Source organism: Corythoichthys intestinalis, chromosome 7 (genome assembly GCF_030265065.1).
Source record: "Corythoichthys intestinalis isolate RoL2023-P3 chromosome 7, ASM3026506v1, whole genome shotgun sequence".
Lineage (NCBI taxonomy): Eukaryota > Metazoa > Chordata > Actinopteri > Syngnathiformes > Syngnathidae > Corythoichthys > Corythoichthys intestinalis.
The window spans coordinates 38,005,136-38,033,029 of record NC_080401.1 but is presented as its reverse complement, the minus strand read 5'-3'; the positions used below and the strand labels follow the sequence as shown (position 1 = coordinate 38,033,029).

General features: G+C 39.0%; 1 protein-coding gene across 2 annotated transcripts in view; it reads right to left on the bottom strand.

Annotated features, from left to right (window-relative positions):
* The window catches only part of agbl4 (AGBL carboxypeptidase 4), a 754,546-nt gene that overhangs the window by 471,029 nt on the left and 255,623 nt on the right, over positions 1-27,894 (bottom strand). The gene's annotated exons all lie outside the window — the stretch shown is intronic.

Genomic DNA, 27,894 nt, shown 5'->3' with positions numbered 1-27,894 from the left:
GCAAGCCGAATTTAAAGCACCATGCTAGTGCATTTACAACGACCCGGGCCGGTGGAATCCCAACAACCTGGCCATGAGGCCAAACTCTGCGCGTTCACCTTAGTCATAACCCCTTGTACTAACTCCATTTTAAAAACTGGACAAAGGCTTCGAAACACAAGTTGACAATTCATTCTAAGTCAGCAGCAATCATACAGCATAGCGAGACCCAGGCGAGTAGGCAAACTGGATCCAGAGTCACCATATTACAAGTCAACGAAAGATTCCCGAGAAAAATGACAACAATTAGTTAAACATTCAATCTTTTAAGACGGGATGTGGTCTGGTCCAGAAGAAGGGTGTTTTTAGGTATTGTTTAGGATTATTGTCTGTTTGACAGGAGAATTTGGGCGTTACTGTTGTCAGGACAACTACAGTTAAGGATTTTTCTATCCTCAGCGCCACGTGAGTGCTGAGTGTTCACTTCTCAGTCGCGGGTTCCTCTGTATCAGATGTTCCTTGTGGCAAGACAAGCTGTCATGCCATTTGTTCTGGATTGTCCAGAAGAGTTGATTGCGGGCGGTGCAGACGTGGGCTTGTAGATGTCTTGCCTATCACCTTCTTGTCAGCGTCAATCTTGCTCAGTCAACGGCATGACGAGAGTGTTGGGCTTCCACAGTCAGAAGGTGTCCTGTATCTGTTCTGCCATTATCTGCCCGTTGTCTCGGCGCAGCAAATTCTAATCATTTCAAGTCCAACTGTTCATAATATCAAATATATTCTGCTCGTTTTTTCTTAAACTATGATATAAATGCTATTTATTTTATATTGGGTTTGTTAGAGTAATACAAATAGTCAAAGAGTATGAATGAGAAAATATACTATTCTGTGATTAATTATATTAAGTGTGTTAGAGCAATACAAAGAGTCAAACAAAAAATAAGAGAAACGATACTATTCCCTTCAATATATATAAATATGGTGGAAAACACAGAAACAAGACTGAAAAAGCAGTTTCTGCTCTTGCAGTCCAATTTAAAATAAACTGCTGTATTTTAAGCCAAAACAACTCTTGTGTTTGATTGAAAAATATGTCTATATGCTGCTATGGCAGATTCATGGTGCATTAAGCCCCCGAACTATTTTTAATTTGTCCGTTTTACCCTGGTAACCCCCGTTTACAGACGTTGCACAACCGCATTTGTTTCAACCCAGCCATAAAACCAAGGTAATTAATCATATTTTTTTTCAAAATGTCTGTCATATTTAGCTTAGCATTATTATATGATGTCTAATATTCCGTTTAAAAAAAAAAAAAAAAAAAAAAAAAATCACTCGCATATTTTAAACTTTTAAACAAATTACGTCACAATGAAAAAAATGGCGTCTGTAAAACAGTTACGGATATCTACCTCATAACCATTGCTTAATTGTATTTTTTTTTTTTGTCACTGTCACATTTTCTCCGATGTGTTAGATAAATAATCAATCCAAACAAAAAAATTTGGAAAAAAAAAAGTTTAAAAGGGTAAATATATGAAAAATAAATCTCGATCACTCCTTGATGTCTGCGATTTCTGCATCGCGACCCTTGTTATATGACCACGTTTCACCCATAAAATCCCCCCAAAATCAAGCTGTAGCCATTCACAGCTGTGTCTTGACACTCAGTGATACATGCTACATAGAGGTGTTGGATCGAAACAAGGTAAGTACGCGATAATTTCCCGTTGAAGTCATGGCGTCTTTAATTTTCTTTTTTTTTTACAGAACACCACAGAATCTTCAACAGGCACAAACAACAAGTACCCCTCGCAAACATACACAATACAGTGGGGAGATAAGGCCACTTTAATGTCCTGCAGCTGATCCCAAGTTGCATTGAAAAAAAAAAGAAAAAGAAAAAAACAAGGCAGTGCCTAATCTGGAAGAACAACACAGTTCACTGCTGCGATTCTATGCCTCTGACAAGTGAATCTTTTGGCTCATCTCTCACGGAGCAACATTTTCCCTGCTCGCAAAGGTAGAAATGCGGAGAGAGGAATATGCAAATCTGTTTTTATGAAAGTCAAATGAATGACGACGGTAATACCGCGCGGAGGTAAATGAATGTTATTGATGGGGCATATCGAATTACCAAGCAAGTCTAGGTGGTGAAAGTTAACTGGGTGCTACTGAAATCCTATTACAGGCTCGCCACCCTCCTCACCCTCCCCTTCTCCTCCCGCCTAGCATCAGAGAAACGGGGATTGCGGATTGTGGCAGGCTGATTCAGACCTCGCTAAAATGACATCTAACTGATGTTGAGACTGGCAGCAGGCTCCTGTTGCAGGGAGATAAGACCATTGCTGCTGGCATTTCAATTACACTTTACTGCCCCGCACATCTGTTGCGAGAGCTACTTTTCAGCCTTTCCCCCCAGGCAAATGCAGCATTACTTTGACTCCGCCAGGCTTTCTTTGACTGCTTTCGCCATTCTATATCCGCGACAAATTCAGATTGTCTTCTTCCTTTGCCTCACTCTTACCTACTGCTTGTAATCTATTTATTCGCCCTGTTTAACTCGGAGGAAGCCGGGGCTGGGCGGATGACAGACGCGCGGGCCTCTGACGAGAGCGAGCCAGGCTGAAACGCAGCCAGAGTAATATAGAAAGAAATGGTGGGAGACAAAGAGACAGCGAGATAATGGCTCAGAAGAGATGCATAAGGGGTGGAAGAGTGAAAAAGCACTTTTAATGGAAAAAGAAAATGAACTGGGTGGGCGGATGTGGAAGACAAAGACAAGTGAGTTTAATGGGAGACGCATGATGGGTGGCGGGCTGCGCTTTCCTCTGCTCTGTGAATACATTAAAGCTTACAATTAAACTGAAAATTAACAAAAGGTCATAGCCTCGTATGACTTTTAATACTAAATGAACAGTTTATGGAAAGCAAGCACCGGGTGACACCTGCAGCATGCAAAAATGTTAGTGAGGTCTAAATGACCTGAGAAAATGGAGATGAAAACTGTTTATTAAGACTAAGAGTAAATGTCACCATTTTCAGATATGTTGTATATCTAATATGCTATTAGTTTTAACTCATCGACTACCACTGACGGCAATTGACATCCAATCCATTTTAACTGGGAGGGATTGTAATGTTTTTTGGACCCTTATTGTAAAGTGTAGCACATGTGTCCCTTAACTAAGAAATTATAAATGCTTAAGTCCCCCCCTCAACCTTTATTAACCATTACTGAATTATTTTTGGCCCCTATTGTAAAGTGTAGCACATGTGTCCCTTAACTAAGAAATTACAAATGCTAAGTTAACAAACCCTAACCCTATATAGGCCCATATATATTTTTAATTTTACCAAACCATTAGTTACTGTCTGGTTATGCAGTAACTAATGCATTAACTCATGTTAAATAATATATTAATAAATGTGAGATAGGCAATTATATTAATTATTGTAATGTTACTTAGACATTAGTTATTGTCTAAAAATGCATTAACTAATGTCAATTAAGGGACCCTTATCGTAAAGTGTTACCAATATTTCTTTTTTTAAGATGCTTTAAAGACACCATGTGATTGAACAGGCTGGCATGATCATAAAACGGCAAACTTGCGTCTGATTGGTATAATGGAGTCATGTGATTATTGTTGCCACGTTTCATTGGTGAAATTCGTACCGCTACGCTTAGGGGTGTAACGGTACACAAAAATCTCGGTTCGGTACGTACCTCGGTTTTGAGGTCACGGTTCGGTTAATTTTCGGTACAGTAAAAAACAAAAAACAAAATGCAAAATATAAATGTGATAGTTGTTTATTACACACTTTTGTGCTTTCAACAATAGGAACACTAGCCTATAAAAAGCTAGAATTCTGCTCAAAAAGTAGCGGGTTTTAAAGATAATCCAACAACAATTTGCCTTTCAGACCCCGCATATTGGTCAGCTTTATTCCTGAAAGAAAGAAGAAGTCCTGTGCTAAAGAGAAAAGGAATCCCAATGACAAAGATTTTAACATGTATTTTACAAATGAAATGCCTCAATTAATTTTTTTTTTTTCTTATGAACGGTTTTCAAAAGCTTTATTGGTGGATTTTCTCAAGTTAAAGCGCCACACAGAAATTAATCAATTTAATTGTGTAAGGAGGATGTATTACTCTTATTATTTAATTACAGGTGTTTTAGCTCATTTCATTTTATTTAAATGGGCTATTATTTATTTTATTATATGTTTATATTTTACAAATGTGATGTAGTATTCATTTATATCGTATATTTTATGTTGTACGACTTTAGTTCCCTTGTGAATATTAGTTCCAACTTGTTTTGTTGTGGTAGGAGGGTTTTGTATTGAACACGGGGCCGTGTTGGTTATTATTATAGCAGAGAAGACAGCACCAAATCAACAAAGACAAGTCAACTGTGCCCCGATCTACCACTCAAGAGATCTGATGGACTCAAAAAGTAGATTACGATTGCATATTAGTTTGAAAATCGACCGGATCCACCGTATTATTACACGAGTAACTTCTGGCCCGATCCTAACTAGTAGTATTGACGCAGGAGGGCCGCGTCTCGCGTCAAATAATAAACTCTGCCTTTCTTTTCACGTGCGTCGCGTTGAGCCGCTTCTGGGACGCATCTAACACGCAGCCGCACTGCGACTGGTGTGCATTGGCTGATTGACTCTAACGCCCGTGTTTCACTGTGTTTTCGCGGTGGCCACGTTGTCGCGCCGTTGACGTTTCTGGACTGTCCTACCATGTTGGTCCTCATTATAGTAGAGAAGACGTAGTAAATATAATCTACACAAAGAAACTGTAACCCGATCGACTCACAGCCTTGAAAAGTAAGGGTTATATTTAGGGCTGTCAAAATTATCGCGTTAACGCGCGGTAATTAATTTTTTAAATTAATCACGTTAAAATATTTGACGCAATTAACGCACATGTCCCGCTCAGAAAGTATTCTGCCTTTTGTTAAGTTTTACAGCAAGGCTTTTTTTGCTGTCCAACAGCGAACTCTTGTGGTCGCTTTGCAACATGGTTTATTATTTTCTTGCCAGTTCATTACGGCTGCACGACGTCTCGGGCTGATAATGTTGTGCTTATATGATCCTTGGACAAGATTTGTCCATAAGTATGGTTGTTGTAAAGAATGTACATATTATGTTAGTAAGCGAAATGTTATATTTTTTGTATGAGACGCTTTTTGTTTATGTTTAGTGAACCTGTATAGCGTGCTAAGCTAACGTTGTTGCTAATGCAATGCTTGTGTACTTTTATTTTGTAGTTTTACGACGGTCTAAAAAGGACAATGGTTTGAGGCCATTTTATTAATAAATCAGATGAAAAAGGAAGAAGTCTAATTATTAAGGCGTCGTTCACTAGCTGTCTAGCTTTGGAAAAAGTAGACGCTTCGGAGTGAGGACAGCATAGACAGATTTAAATGACAGTAGAGTGAAATGCCCACTACAGTCCTTATGTACCGTATGTTGAATGTATATATCCATCTTGTGTTTTATCTTTCCATTCTAACAATTTATTTTACAGAATATATATATATAATTTACAGAAAAATATGGCATATTTTATAGATGGTTTGAATTGCGATTAATTACGATTAATTAATTTTTAAGCTGTAATTAACTCGATTAAAAATTTTAATCGTTTGACAGCCCTAGTTATATTATGTCAGAAACTCGTTCGGTACGCGTCCATTCCGAACCGACTACCACGTACTGAAACGGTTAAGTACTATTACATGTACCGTTACACCTTTAGCTACTCTGCATGGCTGGCAAAAAAAAATCTAATATGCAGAATAAAGAGGAAAAATGTAACGACTCTTGTGGAGCCCATCACTGAGACACTGTTATGGTGGAAGAGTTTGATAGCAACTTGTTAGTTCCTTTTTATTTTATTTTTTTTTAGACAGTGACACCTTTTTAAAACGATATCTCGATTCTTGGCAGGAGCATATCGATAACCTTTTGGGATACAAAGTATCACGATATATCACCATATCAATATTTTGTCACACCCCAATATAAACATCACTCTGTGCTCCAAAAGCTTGAAAGTAGTAAAATTCCTTCGTCTCAGCCAACCGTTTTCACATGAACACACACATCGCCAACGGGCTATTTCAACTGATCATTAAACACGAATGTATCGAAGACCAACTTAGTGCGCTAGTTTGGAAGGTCTATACGTACGTGCACATGTGCAACCCTAGGAGATTTAATTAGGCTGGGAGCAGTTAGAAGCTTTCTGAGCTGTCATGTTGCTAAGGCGTGTGAAAGCGTTACACTGCTCCCATCACTGCATCAATGGACGTCTGGAACAGGTGTCTGTTTGGTGTCTCTGCTCGTGCTCACAGATACATACTGTAGCATAGATGGCAATAACCAACTGGGGAAATGGGATGATAGTGAGCCAGCATGGCCGGTGAGGCCTTTTGTTCCATGAAATTGTATGTATTCCCAATAGTCTGTTCTCTTCATATCGTGGTGTTTCATCTGACTGGACTGCTTCCAGGATGTGTATGTTAGAATTTTTTGTACATATTTCCCCCTTTATGTTCTGGCACATCAATCTAATCCGCACAGAGCCTTCAGAATCATTAGCGGGATTTTGCTGAATCTTAATTAGTTAAAAAAAAACAAAAGGGAAAATCATGTCTGTATTTCAACCACAGTAACATTCTTTTTCTGTCCAATGGTTGGTAAAAAGAAAGGAAATTGATTAGATTTCTCCAGAAAAGTGGGTCATGGTGAGGTATTGTGTTTAAATAGGATTGATGGTATTTTACAGTACTACTCATCATTTCTGAAACACATTTTTGGTAAACAAACAAACAAACAAACAAACAAACAAACAAAAAAAAAGAAACTGCTTCAGTTTAGAACTATGGTTTAGTAAGTAAAAAGATTTTACGTTGTTGTGGGATGATCAAAAAGCCACCAACCAAAAAGATATTTTAAGCTCATTAAAATGAGGTAAAAATGACTTTATTTGGATTTGGAACACATATTTATTTCTTTTCATTCATTGTCCCTAATGAATGTTAGAAAGAGTCTTATTTTTCTTCTGTTTGTGTCATTTACGGCATTTCTACACAAAACATGTTAAAATGTAGTTTTGAAAAGTGCCTTTGTAGCCCACAACAGTGGCCCCAGAGCACTGTGCTCATTTTCAGGATAAAATTGCATTTGGAATCAAAGACTGACCTTTTGATAGTCATTGATTTGCACTATAAACTCAATGCTAAGGGAGAGTAACGTTTCAGGCCAAAATGAGTTCACAGATATCATCTCTATTACTGGCATCATATTACATAGGCAGCCATCGAAGAGAAAAGCAACACAAATAAATTCTGCACATGATCTCACTGATAGTTCAAGGAAGGTAACATGATATACCGTATTGGCCCGAATATAAGACGGCCCTGATTATAAGACGACCCCCTCTTTTTCAAGACTCAAGTTTGAAAAAAGACTTTTTGAACACCAAATTAATTTTTATACAGAAAATAATTACAGTACATCCGAAACAAATGATTAGAACAATATATTTGAGAGAAAAAACATGTTATTTTACCTCATTTAAATCTTAATATCTGAACATTTAAATATGTAAACTAAAGTGCAATCACATTCGTAAATGAATGGCTTCTGCTTTTTGAAATATAAATAAACCAATCTATTGTGATAAAACAACAAAATTGCAATAACTGCATTAACCATCAAAGTGAAGTCTAACTGAAACTAGTCTTAAAACAAATCTGAATAAGGAAAAACATTGCAATAAAATAATGCAAACTGGTTAAACTTGAGAGTAGCTGAGATCTGTCATGACAGAACATCGCTTCAATGATATCTGGCGCCATCTAGTGTCATGAATGGGTATAACGTCTAGACCACGAATATAAGACGACCCCCTCTTTTTCAGTCTAATTTCAATGCAAAAAAACACCGTCTTATATTCGGGCAAATACGGTAGTTTACCCAATTTCAGTCAAAATGCCCGAACATTGATCCCCGCTCCCTCTTGTCCACTTAATTTCTGTAAATCTGCAGTTCTTTTTGGACAATGACATACTGTACTTCACAATTAGTATGCATTAATACAAAATGTTGAGTTTTGTATTATGCTATTATGAGCTGAAACAGAGGAAATGCCTGTCACAGCGAGGGGGCAAGTTGGACCCAATTGCAGGGGAAACGGGGAGGCAAGGCAAGGTGGAGGAAAACTCAAAAATGTTTATTGACTGCTCACAAAAAAATAAAGGACAAACAAAAACCAAGGAGACCAAACAAAAGGTATCAAAACTTACAAAAGCAGAGATGCAGGAAAAACAAGGGCAATAACGTTGACGGGACAGATGCTTGGATAGACAAATGGATTGACAAAGACCCAACAAGAACAGACAGCACATCGGGAACTTAAAGCGGAGGTTTTTGACATTAGGCTTAATCTTCGAGTTAGCACGGGTTGAGTTAGTTGGTGGAGTTGATTTCAACAAATTCAGTTTCGTTTGAAAGTTATTTGTCAGTTAGTTTCAGGGCTCCAGAGTGGCTAAGCTAGCGCGAGTCAATGGTACCACTATAGCATGCCAATAAAAATAAATATGATACAGATCTACGAACAGATCCAACATAGTCAAATAAATTCAAAATACAGATCATTGTTTCAAAACACCGTGTTTTGGACGCAATACCAAACTGCCATAATTCATTTCAATAAAGAGGAGTGCTTCGGTCACTCGTTCTCACGCTGCATTCGCGGAAGGTGGGAAGATGGTTGATCAAAGAGGTAGCGGATTGGTCAAGACACAAGGAGCAGGCCACAACAGGTGAAGTCAAAGGGTAATCACAATGACCAGACACACTAGGGCAGAATCTTAACAAAATTCAACTCAAGGCATGACAATACTGAAAACATGCAGTGCTAGAAAAAAACTACATCTTGCCAATTTCTATACAACTCCCCAAAAATGTTATTAATCTCTTTGACTTACAGTGCATTGCACATTTCATATTAGATCCAACTAAATTCTCATGATTTCCATAAGAATCACCTCCACAAATGAGTTGAATCTAAAAAGACAACGAGTTAGTTTCCAAAGACACACACTCATGCTTTGAATTGCAAGTGAGTTGTCTGGAAGAATATTTCCGGTAAGTCTTAGCGAAACAGATTGTTTATTTGAGGAAACAAAACAAAACAAAACAAAAAACCAAGCAGAATTTTGTGGTGGTTCCCCAGGGTGGCATTTTCATCCATTCAAGCGAGGCAGCTCAGCTGCGGCTAAGCTTCTGTAACGTCTGGTGACAGTAGGCAAGGTCACAAGGTGGTGATAACAGCATGACAGGGGAACACTGAGGGACGACCCAAAGCCCTGAAGGACAGGAAGGAGGTCATGGTCTTGCATGTGTAGCCTTGGACATGCGTGTGTGTGGGGCGGGGGGTGTATGTCAGGTAGCGAGGTGGACAGGCACGAACCCACCGGGAGCACACAGATGACCTTGAATGGATCTGGTCTACGTAACCTGACAGACAGTTCACTGAGTTCCATGCTCACAATGTCACAAAGTAAAAGTCACTGACACAGGAAGACTGTCCACTCAGACACACCAATACACATGGATGGAACCTCTGAAATATAATACATTCTTGGATTGTGGTGCTAGTGGAATTCTTAACTGGCGTACAAGTGTGAAAAAATTGTTGAAAAGTGTTTGATTAACTGAATCGCTGTTATTGATTTCGATACATGTACAGTATTTTTGAACTAGGAGCGCTGGCAGAGAGTGATCATATTTATGGGCCATTGATGTGACTGAAATAACAATTAGATTGAAATAGAAAGTGTGTCTCGTCAGTGACTTAACTGCGCTAGCCATCGTGTCCATTCAACAGGAGTACATGAATAATTCCACACAAGGAATTGATCGTGCTATGGGCCATTTTATATCATGATAACGCTATGCCATGATCATTGATTCATTCCCAGCCATTGCCACCGATAGATGTCCATTCCATCTATCCAACTGAAAGATCATTGGATCGCTGCCAGCCCCTTCCAGTTCAAATGGTTTAGACATGGGAATAGACCCTACTCACCAACGTCACAGAATGACGTGTCGCTGTATCCGGCCGCCATATTGTCCGTCTTTGTTTATCCGTATTCTCAATGGTTTCAATTTGTCGTGCAATTTATAGTGCAATCCATGGAAGCCCCGGTGCTTTCAGACGCTGTAAACTCATTGGATGCGTTGCATAAAAGGCGTTATGTGGAAAAGCTTCAGTCTATCCATTCCCCAGATCCATATTTGATGCCTAAATCGATATTTTTCGACCCTCTGTCTTCGCCGTCTCTGCCTGACATCTGCTACCCTGATATCTACAACTATATTTTCCACAGAAACTCAGCCTATTCTCACAAAACTTTGAAAAACATTAAGAGCAGCACTCTAAGCAACATTACCCCGTGTGACCCTTCCAATTTTCTAAAATGGCGACAATCAAAAAAAAAAAAAAAAAAAAAGTTGACTACGATGGCCAACGCTTCAAGGATAGGTGTATATTGGACTATGTCTTCAATAAAACACGCAACAACTGTGTCTGCCTCATTTGCAAAGAGACAGTCGCTGTTTTCAAAGAGTTCGATGTGACGCGATAATTTATTTAAAACAATTGGTGCATGTGCAAAACAGGGCAATAAATCATAATTTATAAAATTATTGGAAAAATATTAACAAAGGAGGAGCATAAATCGAGCCTTTCATCATCAAGGTAGAATGCATGTAGTCTCAATATACTGTATGTCCATCAATTTAAGTGTTGTTGTGATGCACATCAAGATGTCTTCCCTTGCCTAACGACATTTTCCACCTGTTAACAAATGAACAGAAAATGTGTAATACTGGAATTTATGCATTTAGGGTAAAAAGCCTGTGTATGACTTGTAGTAGATGAGTGTTTGTTTTCCATTTATCTATCGTTAAACCTAATGCAAAGCTAATGATGTCTGAGCTGTAACGCAAAACACAGAATTGTAGTTAAATTGAAAATAAAAGTACCTGTCATTGCTTTGTGGTGGCACTGTCTTAGTTGCACATCTGCCTTCATGAACACAGAATTCCCATATTAATGTATTAGGACACATTCAACTAGACGCTTCGGAAATTTTCAGGTTCCTGATTGCGTTTCCATCCACTACCATTAAATCAATAAAATACAAAACTATTGTTGGTTGTGGCAACTCTTAACCATTTCTTCATGATGTCCTACCATGTTGTGATGGTGGCAGATGGATGCGGCATTTCCAATTTTTGAGGGATTTTGATGAGTAATGCCACTCCAGCTCCACTGTTTTGGTTGGAGAAAGTGTAAAACGGAAGTCGCGAGCAGGAATGCGGAAGTAAAAGTGAAGTACCCCTGAAACTTGTCTGTTGACTCATTCATTGCCATTGACAGCTATAGACATTGAATGACCTTGATGTTTCAGTGCCATTGACAGCAGCTGACGTCCAATCCATTTGGACTGAGAGGGTTAACAATGAGAAGTGTAAGTGGTAATAGGCCAGAGTGACTGTGTGGTCAATGCAAAATCAATGAAATTTTAAAACAACTGTGTTTTGTCTATCAGTGGCGGCCAATGAGTTAAATAATAGAAACAAAACAACCCAATGAGCTTTGAAGATACAAAGACACACAGAGCATAATGTATAAGTAAATGGACAACAAGAAAAATACAATAATCGAACAGTACTGCTTGTGTGAGATGCCCTGTGGTCAAAAAGAGTGAAATTTGTAGTTATCGATCGTGCAGGCCAGCGGCCTTTTTAAATGTCAGCTTTTAATTTTTTTTTTCCTTACCTCACTGAAAAAAAAAAAAAGATTTATTCAAAGTAGTGCTGTTCTGAAGGATATCAGATAGCACAGTGACAGGCTTTTAGAAAGCTTTTGTTTGGGTTAGCATTCATAGCTTTGTGTGTGTTTGTGTGTGTTCAACAAGAGGATGGAACGTTTCTGCATTGGGTATACCGCAGTTGAAAAGCAATCGCTTACCACTATTGTGAGGAAATACAACAAAGGCAACTTCCTTAATTAGGGGGTCTCTTACATTGAGTGACAGAAATCGTTAATACCCTCAAGACATGGATGGAGGTCACTCACACACACGCATACACACATCCCGACGTTGATTAACACACGCAAAACCAGAGGCACATAAACACTGTGACTGAAAACATTTGTTTATGGACACATATTTCTCAACTCACACAATCAGCAAGTTGTGAAAATCGAGTGATAAACATTAGTTCACCTCAACAAAAGAGTTTATTTTTTTTAATCGCCTTCATTTAATCACAAAACTGAATACTGCATACCCAACAGAAACTCGGTAGCACTATAACAAGATCACAGATTAATGTTGTGATTTCGTAACAACTGTGCATGTGTGCACAAAACATTGTGCTGAGCGGCGCACATATCGACAGATATTTGGAAACCAGTTTTACACAGCATGCTCTTGGACATGTCCCATGAAATAAGAAGGATTGTTTGTCGAAAACAGTGTCTTTTATGAACATTCCTGCTAACAATCAAAGCCACAAACAAATAATATGAGCATTTCATTTCACATTGTGCAAGAAAAAACAAGTATTAAAAAAAAAAAAAAAAAAAAACTAAACGATTCATAAGTCAATGATTAAAAAAATATTAGGATTTAATTTCACATAGTACAAGAAAAAAAAAGTACAAAAAAACCCAAGACGATTCATTCATTATCCCTCTCTATAACTGAACAAATAACAACAGTATAGGCCTACATGGAAAAAGTTCTGCACTGTTACTTCTCTTAAAAGGAGTGACCATCCTGCCAAGATGACTGCCGGAGCACAGTGCAGACTTCTCATTAGGTAAAAAAGAACACCAGAATGTCAATAGAATAGAATAGAATAGAATAGAAGCAGCCAAGTCAGCAACAATATATTGGCGGACTTTGTTGTGCGTATCCGTAAAGACAGTCTTTGTCAATATGTACGAGTGGGGATAGCATATCAGCTCACCCAAAATGCTGCCAAACAACGGATCTGTACGACATTGAAGCCAGCAAGCCGCCTCCTTAAGTCTCTGTCTTTCTTCACGAGCAAAGATCCTCGTGCGCCACACCCCCCACCTTTACGGCAGTTTGGGGGAGGAGTGGAGCCTGCTAGCGGCAGTTTGTTTTTTCAAGGCAAAGCTGCGGCGGACATTTTAGCGAGAGAGACAAAAATAAATTAGGAAAATACATTTTAGGAGCATTTCATTTGGATTGAATGTTTTTGCGTATTGAATCGAAGAGAGCGTATCGCACGGTTCAATATAAAACCGAGTATTGTTGCATCCTTAGTGTACATCGCCCTCTAGTAGATGGCCGCCATTGCTGGGGTGTTTGCACACCTGTAGCAGCCCAGCGTCAGTCAATGTAAACAGTAACGTTAGCTGCTGTTGGATATGTAGCTGCGGGTGGCACACCTCAGCAATGGAGAACCTCTGGCCGTTTTGCTCTGATTAGCTGTCTATGTGCGCTTGTCCTCAACAATGATATAGATGCATGAAATTTGTTCCCGGAAATAATAAATCCACATGTTAGCGAAGATTACTGAAAAACAGATGTCTTTGGACAGCTTTTTAACTGGGAAAAGGTCACCTGCTGAGCCAGAAGAGGAGCCTACAACAGAGTCCATTCTGCATAATATACGGCTAAAAGCTAGCAAACGAGATAACAAAAGTGGATGCACTGAGAGCATCATACCTTGTGTTGCTAAAGCCAAGAAACCTATCATGATTGGAGAAGAAATCATTATGCCTGTGCTCAAGGATATTTGCCGCCAAGTTTTAGAAGAAGTCACTCTTATTAAAAGCTGATTGAGCATATGATGATTTACATTTACCCAGCACTTAATTTTCATTTGAAGCCCTGTCGTGTTATTTTATGTTTACTGTAATTTTCTGCCACACATTGCCGGTCCGTGAAAAAAAATGCCCACGTCACACCGGTCCGTGGTGCAAAAAATGGTTGGGGACCACTGCTTTAAATGATCAAAGCGTTTAGGATAAATTTATATAAAAATTAAATAAATTGTTCACAAACTTGTTCCTCCCACTCTAACACTAAAACTGCAATGCGGTGCTTATGAGATTTATGTCTATATCGCATAGAACCAAATAACTACGTATAGTAAGAGTCACCATGCCTTTTTGTGAAGCGCATCATATAAAAGGTGATTGGATTTTTTTGTTGCCTGCATACATTTTTAGAGCCTATTTGAAACAACAATATCAATACTGTATGTATTTGTGATAAACTGTACAATCAGAACGGTTGATGGAATTATTTACAAGCAATAAATCCAAAGCATGTAAAAAAAAATACCTCCCCTGAAGAGCCGAGTTGCATTTTAAAGGTGGCACATGCAATTTCTTCATATTTCAGCGGCTTAGAGCTGTCTTAGTAAAAATGTCAATGACATATTTGATAGGGTGGTATAGTGGTAGTCTCCAAATTCAGGATGTAAGATAAATCCGCAGCCTTTGTGAGTTTGTACTTGAGCAAGACACCGAACGTCTGTTGCTCATGATGTTGCTAGCCACGTTGAGCCTAATACTCTTATTAGAATGAAGCCAAATGACCAATCGGTGTTGACTTACTATGGGGCGCCGTTTGTAAAGCAGCACATGCTGAAAATAACATTTTCTCACATTTAGCGCCACACAGTGTTTAAAATGTGATGTGAAATTTTTAGAGTCACTTTTTTTTTTTTTTTTTTTTTTTTTTTTTTTTTTTTTGCACTTTTACAACATTATTGAGCAACTTAAATATTCATTTTTAAATAGGAAGTTTTGGACCTGCATGTTTAAATCCAGAACTTTATTTAATTTTTAAACTTATATCCAATATCCTAAATGCTAAATCTGGAAACGGTTGGAACTAAATATTTAGCTTAATATGCAAATTCACATGACCGGAGACCGGAAGTAACAAAATAAAAGCTAGAGCACAAAAAATACTGTTTAAATAGTTTATCCTAAATATGTATTTTACCTATATATTGTCCAAGAGCAGACTGCCACCGTTGAGTAGGTTTTATTCATTATCAAGCAACGTAAACAGACAGTCTGAGCTGCTCCACCAGGTTTTATTTTGTTACTTCCGGTCTCCAGTCATGTGAATTTGCATATTAAGCTAAATATTTAGTTCCGAACATTTCCTGATTCAACATTTAGGATATAGGATACACATTTATCATTTAAATTAAAAATATTAGGTTCTGGATTTAAACAATCAGGTCCAAAACTTATTTAAAAATAAATATTTAAGTTGCTAAATAATGTTGTAAATGTGCAAAAAACAAAGTGACTCTAGAAATTTCATACCATTTTAAACACAATGTGGCGCTAAATTTGAGAAAATGTTGTCGCAATTTTCAGCATGTGCTGCTATACAAAGGGCGCCCCCATAACTTACATTCGGAAATACAATGATATTACATTCCTTTTGCATATCTCGTGAAAAGTGATATTTATGGTTTGACTGGAATAACCAGGCTCAGTCTTTTCTGTTTTGATGCACATGTGGAGTCGCATTGTTGGTTACACACTTGAAATTATGGTGGTTTTAACATTAGCGAGTTAGCTAAATAGCTACTTTTATTTATTTATTTATTTATTTATTTTAAATTAAATCAAGCTATCAAGACAAGGTAAAGGCAGTTCACCTGATGTGCAATGGGATAATCATTTGAACTGTTGTGCGGGGTTGTCAAATGTATGCTTTAGCTTCTATCAGTTTTAGCTACATTGGCTAAAACTGAATATGGAACGGAATATGAATCAGATTAACTCATTCATTCCCAGCCATTTTCACCGGAGCAAGTCCCTTCGCTCCCTGCCGTTTTACTGGATTTTGACTGATTTTGCAAGGCCCACAGAAAATTCTTTTCTATTGCTATATAATCATGGAGCCCACCAAAAGAAAGATTATACTCTCTTCTTTCAGCAGAAAAAAAATAAGTTAATATCTTTTTCCATTCTTTAGATATCAGCATTAGAAAATAGCTTAGTTTGAGCAATTTTCCAAATTTCTGATGAAAAAAACGGAGAAAATAAGCTTTTTGTAAATGCATACATTTCAAACATAACTGACTTTAACACAGCTTTAGTTACATCGCAAACATCTGAATATTGTTTTCCCTTTACAAAATAACATGAACAACCAGACAAATAGAGCTTTTGATAGCAAAGTAACAATTTATTCACACAAACCTAACTGAGAGATGACGCTTGGTGGCCGCGACAGCGGGTTAAACTTTTCCCTCAATGCCGCCTGTCTCGTAAAGATGGATTTTTTTTAGTCTTTCTTTTGTGGTGACCACTGCCTTGTTTGCCTGGGGAGCTTGTGTGGGGGGAACTGGTTTGGCCGTGCGTGTTTCCGTGCGGGACACACGAGGGTGCGGTGGACGCGAGCGGCAAGCCTGCGGAGCGGGCTCTGCTAGGTGAGCAGCACGGTCACAACTACGCTGTACTGGTTGAATCGGGTTGGGGGGGGTCTTACCAAATGCGCTACTCCCCTCCAGTGGCCAGTTTTATTGCTTGAAAATGGGTTTTGAGCTTTGTGCATTCTATGTAAGATACATGGGAACCTGTAGATGCCGATTGTGAAAAAAAAAAAAAAACGCAAAAGACGTAAAAATAAGTTTTTGGTACACTGAAGCAATTAAAACTAGAACGTATTTATACGTTTTTGGGAGCAAATGAGTTAATTGAATCAAATATTCACAGTGGGGAGAAGAAAATGTTTTAAAATCCAGACAAATCAGAGCTTAGCCAGTGTTCTGAAATGAATTGCGTCTCTGCTGGAATATAAATGTCAAGCCTTGCTTTTTTTTTTTTTTTTTGCAATCAGTACCGTTACAGTAAATGCAAACGGCTGTGGCATAACAGACGACTGAGTCCACCGAAAACTATCTTCTATTTCTATTGTTTTTTTTCTGCTATGTTTAAGCTAATGGTACTCAGTCCTCCTCCCAGCCTTTAGTCAGGGAGAAACTCAGCAGCGCCATTCCCCTGTTGCTCACTCTTTTTAAATGTGGAACAGTTAACGTGCTCATTCTGCAGGGAACATCTCTTTCTATTTATCTATTTCTTGGCTTTCTGTTTCTGGCTGTCGACGCGCCTACATGGCTCGATTTGGGCTGTGCTGTGCTGTCAGGCCCTTCCAGAGTACAGAGGTTGTCAAGAGTGATGGATGACTATCAACCTTCTGCTGTCTTCTACTATGCTCCTGGGAGATTTACAGGCTCGCGGACTATCAGGCATGAAAACCAATCTCTCTTCTCTCATTCGTACCCACCTCCTCTCTATTCCTCTTCTGTCTACGCCTCGCTCCTTCCTGTTTCCAATTTCAACATCTCAAATAATGCTCCCATAATGGAATGATGTGTGCAAAACAAAACTGATATTTGTTTGTGGACGCAGGAAGAAGATTGCTCCTCTTAAAAGGTTATTGTGGTTGTGTTGGAGAGAAACCGTGTTGTCAGAATGATGGCCGCCATCTTTGACAGCCTATCTAGCGCAAACATCTCTTCATTTTCACCTGCTCCATTGAGGCTGCTTCAAAGGCAGCAACACATGAGTATACCCTGATGCTAATGTTTAACATTTATCTATGAAAATCTTTTTTAAAAAAATATTTTTTGGTGTTCAATCTTATCCAGTGCTTAATTTGTAAATCATAAGGTGCCGGAACGCAAAGTACATATGACAGCGCAGGGATGACTAGACACGCACAGGTCCCGGAACACAGGCAAAAACTGCTGTCAAAAACAACACGCAAATGCCCACTTGCCATACTGTGGGACTTACAAGCCTCAATTTCAGATAATATCCATGGTTCACCTGGCTGACTGCTGGCGCTGTAGCTGGTCCCGAATCCGGGTGGCGTTGAACCTGACCAGCTGCTGCCACGGTAGTAGCCTCCTGCTGCACCTGCTTCTCACTGTTAGCATGTTTGCTGCAGCTTCCCTGTTCGCCGGCTGTGGCTTTTTTGATTCGTTTTGAATCTTCCTTTTTCTCAAAGAAAAACTGTAAATTCAATTGCCTTTTTGGCATGTTGAAATAATGTTTAATCCGATTCCTGGCTGCGTGCTTTCCAGATGCCGCCGAAGTTTTTTTTTTTTTTTTTTTATGTCGGGGAGGGGCGTAATTTGTCATCACCAAATCTCCGACTCTTTCAAGTGACATTTTTTAAAAAAATAAACAGCATACACTTGGGATTTTTTTCTGTAAATGAATTTATGCACATTTTAAATTTTTATTTTTATGAATTAAAAAAAAAAAAAACTTTTTATATAATATTATGGGCTCTTGTTGGTGCGCCAGCACGACGCTCCGATTGGTGGACTGCATAGCCGCCCGCAAGTGACTTGTTGTTTGTTTTGCATTAGGGTGGCGGAAAGAATATTCTTCTTGATGAGGGAGGGAATAAGGGAGTAAAAAGCGTCAAGCTTTCACCTAGCAAGTGTTACAATTTAAAGCAACTGTTTTCTGTTAAGCCCAAATGCTCGATGAAAAGTTTGGGCAACCATGACTTTAGAGTGGTGGTTGGTTTCCAGTGTTTTTTAATGTGTGCTCCGTGCCTTAAACTACTGCAAGTCGTGGTGTAATGTACTGAAGAGGGCGCCAGTGTAGGTTCACTATCCTCTTCCCCTCACTATCCACTCGCTCTCGCTATATAAGCTATAGACCCTCCTCACCTACGTCACAAAATGGGCGTGTCGCTGTTTCCGGCCGCCATATTGTACCTATTTTTTAGACCTATTCTCATTGTTTTCAGTTAGTCGAGCAAGTTATAGAGCAATTCATGGAAGCCCCGGTGTTATCTGACGCTGTAAACTCATTGGATGAGTTGCATAAAAGGCGTTACGTGGAAAAGCTTCCGTTTATCCATTCGCCAGATCCGTATTTGATGCCTAAATCGATGTTTTTCGACCCGCTGGCTTCGCCTGACATCTGATATCCTGATATTTACAACTATCTTGTCCACACAAAATCAGCCTATTCTCACGAAAGTTTGAAAAACTTTAAGAGCTTGGAGGCTTATAAATGCTACGTTGCTGGTTGGGTGAAACAGGTCCTCGTACACGAAAATTCGGCAGGAATCTTGTGCTCGGAAGGTGAGTTACGAAATTTTCAATTCAAAATCTTTTGTTCTTGCTAACATCCACTGTCAAGTCTAATGTATTTCATATCATTTGTCAATGGAGCTAGGGCTTTTAATGTTTATATGGTTTAGCGATAGCACTCTCACTACATACATATAAATATGAAGTGCGATAGCACTACTCCAAATTGTCCCTAGTTGAATTTATTTTTTGGCTTTTGACCTCAATAGTGAAATTGTAAATTAATTGTATGACAACTGTCTGATTATCCCCTTATAATTATATATTTTCAGGTAGTTCATTCACAACATCTGAATGTATGTTGTCGGCGATTAGCCTAGCAATGATCTTAATTGTGGTTGTCAGCCCAAAACCCTCTAAATATATTAAATGCATCTTACCAGATATAAAATGACTACTACATAATCTGTGGTAGTCGTTTGGAGCCCAGTTTTCTCGTCGAATTGCAGCAGTCAACCTTGGTCTCCTCTTCAGGTCTCTCGGAATACGGTAAAAATTCAAGTCTCTCCGCCACACACGACTTCACCATTTTGATTATTAATGTTAACGAGCAGAAAAACACGCCATAATAGGAGGAATTTACGAAGCGCTAATGCATTAACATGACGAGTATCCGGACAACATGGCGCGGGGGCGTGGCTGTGACGTCACGTGAGTAGGGTCTATATAATTGGCCGAGGAAATGCTGTCCCGTGAAATGCCTGTTTAAAAATGTTCCCGTTGTTACTTCTTGAGTCCGCTTAAAAGTGCCCATTTAAAAAGGAAAAGCGATGGATGATACTCCACGCAGAGCGTGTTATTAACATTAACAAATGTTAAAGTTGTATAAACATATAGCGAGAATAAGGAACGTCACTGACAAGCGCAGGCCCCCGCGAGTGGATAGTGAGGGGAATAGGATAGTGCACCCACACCGGCATTAAAGGAGACGATCGTCGCTTTACGCTCTCCTCTAAAACACTCGGCATATTATTATCATGAATATTTACACTCAAAAGGTGCCGGTGTAGGCGCACTATCCTATTCCCCTCACTATCCACTCGCGGGGGCCTGCGCTTGTCAGTGACGTTCCTTATTCTCGCTATATGTTTATACAACTTTAACATTTGTTAATAATACGCTCTGCGTGGAGTATCATCCATCGCTTTTCCTTTTTTAATGGGCACTTTTAAGAGAACGCAAGAAGTAACAACGGGAACATTTTTAAACAGGCATTTCACGGGAGAGCATTTCGACTCTTCGGCCAATCACGGGAGAGCATTTCGACTCTTCGGCCAATCATATAGCGAGAGCGAGTGGATAGTGAGGGGAAGAGGATAGTGAACCTACACCAGAACGGACCAAATAAGTCCCAGAACACGTGGAGTCTAAAATCAAGAGGTACCGGAACATGTTCGGCATGTTCCGGCACAAATTAACCCCTGATCTTATCTTAAAAACGGCTTTGAATGCAGTGTTTCTTGCAAGGCCATGAAACCTTTGCGGAAATTTTATAAAAGTATTCCACGGAGCAGGAATAGGAAATAATCAGTAGGAAAAGTGTGGCATACAAAAATTAACTGGCTATATGGGGTTGTTGCCGCATATTAAAAAAAATATATATCACTGAACAACGATTATTACCCCACAGTTGCAAAGATGATGCAATCTGTTTCTCTGAATACCAGATTTTAGATCAGTCTGAAGACAAATGTCACTATTTTTGTTTATTCCCATCACGTCTTGTAAATGTAGGCCTAAGTCGAACTAAGAAACTAACAAAATAAAAACAAGAAATATAGAAAATGAACAGATGTAAATTCATATATCTTCCTGTTAATTATCATGATAGTTTGAACTTTTCAACTCTCCACAAATAAATCAGAGCATCAATATTCCCCAACATGTCATGTTTCAAAATCATTCAAATACATACATTTGGACATATGAAATGGGAGCGAGTTGATGCAAACTAAACCTCTTTTTACCTTTGGCGAAACACTACGATAGACTAAGTCATTACAGCAAGTCATTACCATCTCCAAAATCCCTAACTGTTGCCTATAATTGCAACCTTTCAAAAGCTGTCTTGTGAGGAAGCCTGTATTTGCATTCATTTGCAAATCTAGCAAAGGAACCATGCTGGCTGGTGAAATAAATATCAACTTCAATAGGCCCAACAGTACATCAAACCAGGGAAAAAAGTAAATTACATGTAAATGGTTTTTAGATTTCTATATAATACCTTCCAATATGTCTGATTTCACATTATCAAATACTTGATTTGCGACAAGATCCTTCGCACATAGTCTACCGTGGTCAATTAGGCTAGGTCGGGGGTCAGCAACCCGTGTTTTGAGAGCTGCATGCGGCTCTTTAGCCCTGCCCTAGTGGCTCCCTGGAGCATTTTCAATACTGTTTGACAATGGAAAAAGATGGTTAAGGAAATATATATATTTTTTGTTTTCATATGATTTCTGTAGGAGGACAAAAATGACACAGACATATTTAACATTTTCCAATTCTGTAAAAATGTGTAGAATAAATATTAAATTTAAACATTTTTGTCAACGAAGATTTGCGTCATAGCCTGCGACACACGTTTCTATCAGCAGGGCGGCATGCCAGGCAGGCGGCTATTGTAAACAAACCGGCAGCCCAGTACCCAGTTGGGAGTGAGAGAAAAAGTGCAATTCCATTACTTCTTAAGAACTTAGAGGAGCTCAAAAATACATTTAAGAGTGGATTGCACCGCCAAACTCCACTGCTGCTGCATGTTTTGTTGCAACCCGGGACATAACAAAGCGCGCAAACCGCTCACAGATGGTGAGTGCATGAAGTAGACATTCATTAACACATCAGAACACCTATTTGCAGAGTTCAAAAACAAAACCGAGATAATAAAGAAAATCAAAGACATGCCCAGATAAGGCGCATGTTATGCACGTTCCATTGTGTTGTTTTATGAAACTTCAAAATAAAAACGTCAAAAATCGGATTTCTTTATTGCATTTCTATAATTTCATAGAAGCAATAAAACAATTCATTAATATTGTAATGAAGTTAAACTTGAAGTGGCACCATACAACAGAGTAGTCACAAGGTGCGTTGGATGCACTGTAGGGAAAATAAACATTAAGTTATGAAGGCTCTTTATGTATTTTTAGCCGACTTAGTCTTTTGATAGTAGGCTAATATAGCTAATACAGATACATACAGCATGTGTTGCCTTCACTTTTAGGCTTATTTCAGGTTTTTAATTTTTTGCGGCTCCAGACATATTTGTTTTTTTTGGTCCAATATGGCTCTTTCAACATTTTGGGTTGCCAACCCCTGAGCTAGGTTCATACCGCAGGTCTTAATGCACAATTCAAATTTTTTGTCATATCTGTTTTTTTTGGCGTGCCCGTTCAGACTGCCTTTGTCCATTGAGCCAGTTCAAGTATAACGCATGTGCACTGAGTCGCTGTCCCAGCAAACTGACCCGCATGCGCAGGAGCTCAACGTCATTCTAGGGTGATCATATTTTGAGTTCCAAAGACAGGACACAAATAACAAACGAGGGGCATTCAAAAAGTAATGCACTCAAGTGCATTGCTCGTACAGGATTTTACCAATCTTATTTATATTTGGCAGAAACATGATAGGACTAGGGATGGGAATTGATACGATTTTTACGATTCCGATTCCATTATCGATATTGCTTAACTATTCGATTCTTTATCGATTCTCTTATCGATTCTAATTTCGGGAAAAAGAAGAATAAACATTTTGATTGGCATCAAGTTTGTTTAATCAGAAGTCACAACCTTACAAACTCACAACGAGGTCAAAAGAGGCCCAAAGCCTCAATGTTAACTGTGGCAATAAGTGGCAAATGCACAAGAATGTGAAACATTTTACTGAAACATTTTTCTAAAAGTAATAAAAATATTGGTATATATTGGCATATAGGTCATTGTTCTGCCTTTGGCAATGTCCCAAAACTTTTTCCTGTGAGGGCCAAATAACTTTTCCCTTCTCTGATGAGAGGTGGCGGTCAGTTTGTAACAGAAAAAGTGTGACGATTGCAGGAGTGCATAAATGTGAAAAATTATTGTTTTTCAGAAAGCCACAATCAAATAACCCTCTGTGGATTCTTCACGGAACAAAAGTAAATAAAATAAAAATAATAATATAATATAATAATAATATATAATAATAGCACTATTAATTAAATAGATAATAACCAAATAACCCTCTCTGAGTTATTCACTGAAAAAGGCCAGGAAGTAAATAACACTACTGAGGGAGAAAAAAAAAAAAAAAATTCAAAATGCTCTCTGGAATTGTTCAGGGGGCCGGACCAAATATGGAGCCGCGGGCCGTAGTTTGGGGACCCCTGTTTTTATTTACCAGTATATTGAAATGCATGCCTTTTAGTTTTTATGGTGCTTTCACGCTCAAGTGGTGGCACCCTTGCACTTCCTCACGCGAAGAACAGCGCGCTCACGTGAAGAAGAGCGCACTTACATACGAAGAAGAAGAAATGCCGCATCCAAGCGAGTGAGCGAGTTAGTGAGAAAGGGAAACACTGCCACGAGCCTACGTTCTTTGTTAATGTTTGTAAAATATCTACAGAGCCAACGCCTGTATGTATCATCTTCTGTGTTGTTGTTGTGTGTTTCCACTCGCGATCGGACACTTAAATCCAGTTGTGTAGTGGTTTAAACGATATGCTAATGCTAGCGAACGCATGCTAACTGTTTGTTGTTACTGTGTTAGCAGCTAATCATCGCTGATTTACGTTGATGCAAACCTGTTTGTTATTGGGGACGAAATTGATTTGTTTCATTTCTATTTTTAGTTTCAAGTGATGGTTGAATAAAGTCAGCAAATTATACCAACGTCTTCTGCATCGTCATTTGGGAGTTTAGCTAGCTGTATAGCCAGGACTGAGCCTTAGCGTCTCGGTGAGGACAGTGCAGTCTATTCCCTCCCGATGCAGTTATTTCCATCTCGCAATGACTGCAAGTCGCTTTGTTGTAATTTTTCCTCGAGAAGTGAAGACACACTTTCGAGGGTTCGAACCTACGTGCTGTCATTGGTATGTTTACGGCGGCAATGCTTGTGCTAAACTATCGTAACCTTTCATTTTCACCCTTTTTCCTGGTGAAGTGTAGCCAAACTTTGGAGCGAGTGGTTCTTGGCGCCATGCTAGTTTGATGCGTCTGGACAGCAAGACACGTCACGACGCAATATGCGTCTTTAGGGATCGTTAAAGGGATCGTTAAGGCTTTTTCATTGTGATGTCGAGGCCTCGAAACACTCGGAACCGGTTCCGAATTGGAATCGGATTTCGATTCCCATCCCTAGATAGGACACACCTTTTTGCGATTGTTGTATGTGTTTTTCTTATTTTCAGATTTTTAAAGCTTAAACTAGCTTCCAAAATGGCTGCCCCTCTTGAAGCTCGCCAGAAACAAAGAGCTGTAATCAAATTCCTTGTTGCAGAGGGAGAAACCCCTCTGAGGATTCACAACCGGCTGAAAAATGTCTACAAGGATGATACATAGACTATAGTACTGTAAAAAGATGGGTACAGCCATTTAAAAACAGTACCGAAGACCATGAAGAGGTGGGTAAAGCCAGCATAGCCGATAAACCCCGTAGCGGTCGCCCATCCACCTCTGACGAACTTCATGAGGGGCAGCCATTTTAGAAGCTAGTTTAAGCTTTAAAAATCTGAAAATATGAAAAACACATATAACAATCGCAAAAAGGTGTGTCCTATCATGGTTGTGCCAAATACAAACAAGATTGGTAAAATCCTGTACGAGCAATGCACTTGAGTGCATCACTTTCTCGTACATAGATAATCCCCATTTTGTCTTAAATTCAAACTTTATATTGATTGATAGCATGGACGCACTGTATGGACAGTTTGCCCTGACTCTCGGCCGTGTAAGCTATCTTGATATATTGCTTATTGGAGCACAGAAAGAAAACCAATCATTGTCAGCATTTTATCTTTTTATGACTATTGTCAAGCCCGCCTCTTCCCTAAAAGCCACGTTCAAGCTAACCGCTGACGCTAATGATCCATCGCTACCGTAGTGCCTCTCTCTCTCTCTCTCTCTCTCTCTCTCTCTCTCTCTCTCTCTCTCTCTCTCTCTCTCTCTCTCTCTCACTCTTTGCTGACGTAATCGCCGCATGATTTCCAATTTCAGTGACTTGACAGTTCAGACCGCAGCCACATTCTGGAAAAATGTGGCCCGGATCGGATTTTAACCACATACGAAAGTGACCTGGATCGGATTTTAAATGGTCAACTTCTATGCGACTTTGCCTTTTCAGACCGTCAAGGTAATACCTCACTCGAGCTGGAAAAACACGAAAAAATCGGATTCGTGCATTAAGATCTAAGGTAGGAACCTAACCTCAGTGTGTTCCATTTTAGAAAAAAACACATAACTTCTAAGCCTGTCGCAATATGCAATAATTCCAATTATCGCACGATAAAAAAAATGAAGGCGATAATTTTTCCGCTGCGATTTATCGCCTCGCATGCATGTGCGTGCGCGCGTGCGGCAGACATGCTGTTAAAAGTTCGGATTCCTTGTTACCAACTGCGCAAAATGCATCTTCATTCCAGGTCCGGCAAAAAATAGTGCCGAAGCCAATCGTTCCCATTATATCCTATTATTCAACGTATATCGGTTGCGTCAGTGCTCCGGATTGACTGCGGACCATCTCCGGCGTGCCGGTGTTGTTGACGTGTGGACGCTTCCGTCAGGGGTGACAGTTCATGCGGGGCGGCTATTTTTTGGAACAACACCGGATATTTGAGTGGCAAATTAAGAGCGCTGTGCTTCAAACTTGTCCTGTTTATAAAAGTTGATTGTCATATGCTGGTGTTGTGCAGTAATGAGCAGACGTGACTTCTGTGGTGTTTGCTAACTTTTTTAATGCACGCACACATTAGATATCATGAAATAGCAAACTAGATGTGCTACGTCCCATGCCATTGGCTACGTGAGCCCAGAGTGATTATGGGACACGTAGTCCAAGCACTACATCGAGGAATTATAAACCACTATGACTGAATGGAAGTTAAGAAGGCCAAATCAATCTATACCAGTGACTCATGCTGCAAATATTGTTAATTCAGTATGTGACACAGATGGATTCGGACCACAAATAGGATGTCTTGCTCATGTAGTAAACCTAGCTGCTAAGAGAGCTGTAGCAATCAACAGTGTGCCCTGCCTCACTTTACAAACAGTAAAGATTGTCCTCAGCACTTTTATATTAAATTTCTTCAGATCAGTAAGAAGTAAGCACATAGATATTATTCACTAAAATGCATGTTTATATGATGGCAATTTAATTTTTGCTCGTTTGCAAAAAAAAAAAAAAAAAAAAAAAAAAAAATACAGTTGTTATTTTTTTTTTTCCCAGAACATTAAATGTATTGAATCAGATCGAAAATCGTGTCCCCCGTATCGAAAATCGTACTGAACCGTGACTTAACCGTATCGTTGCATCCCTATGGAACACCATTGCAGAAGCTACGAGGGGAAAAGTTTTCATTTGCCTAATTGCTTAAGTTATTAACTGCAATTGTAGTTTTTTTTCTTGAAAAAAACATTTTATTTCGTCTGTGTTTCTGTGCGGTATTAATATTGTTGTCTTTTACTTAAGAGCAGGGGTGTCCAAACTTTTTGCAAAGGGGGCCAGATTTGGTGTGGTAAAAACGTGGGGGGCCGACCTTGGCTGATGTCCTTCACGTAGAAAAATATATTTAAGCAAATTTTAGCAAGCCATTCTGTGTGTCACATTTGCTTTTTTTTTTAGTTTTTTTGTGCTGAAACGATTAATCGATTAACTCGAGTATTCGATTATAAAGAAAAAAGATCCGAATTAAATTTTGCTGCTTCGAGTATTCATTTAATTAAAGTGATACACTGCCCTCTAGTCTGCCTCATTTCAAATGGCTGAATCCAGCTGCTCCCTGTTAATACCAACATAAGCCAAGTTTTTGTTTGAGTTAAGGTTTTTTAAATGCATTCATAATTTAATTTATTGGTACAATTAGAAGTTTTTATTTTTGGTGGGAATATGTGTCTGAACCATTTGTCAAGAGCATTGTTAAATAAAAAAAAAAAAAGTGTCGGCGTTTTATAGCATTTAAGCTAGCAGACTTTTGCTATGCAAGATTAAGGCTCAGCTCAGGTATTTTATTTTTCATGTTCCTTATCCGATTACTCGATTGTTCGAACTAACTAGTTCATCGATTAATCGACTACTAAAATAATTGATAGCTGCAGCCCTAATTTTTTAAAATTAATAATTTCAACAATCTCGCAACTAGCCTTTGTGGCGTTCTCTTTCTACTCTCGGGCTCTTGCGAAATACTGCTGCTGTAAAATTAAACTAGCTTCAAGCTGCTTCAATTTCTCGCTACGTATCTTCCCTGTAATCTTCTGTACATGTCAGCATGTCTTGTTTGGTAATATCGCCTCACATTGAACTCTTTAAAACAGCGACTTTCTTTGCAAATGAGGCAGACACAGTTGTTGCATATTTTAGTGAAGAAATAGTCCAATTTCCACCTATCCTTGAAGCGTCGGCTGTCACAGTCAGCTTTATTTTTTTTTGTTGATTGTCGCCATTTTAGAAAATTGGGAGTAAAGGGTCACACCAGGTAATGTTGCT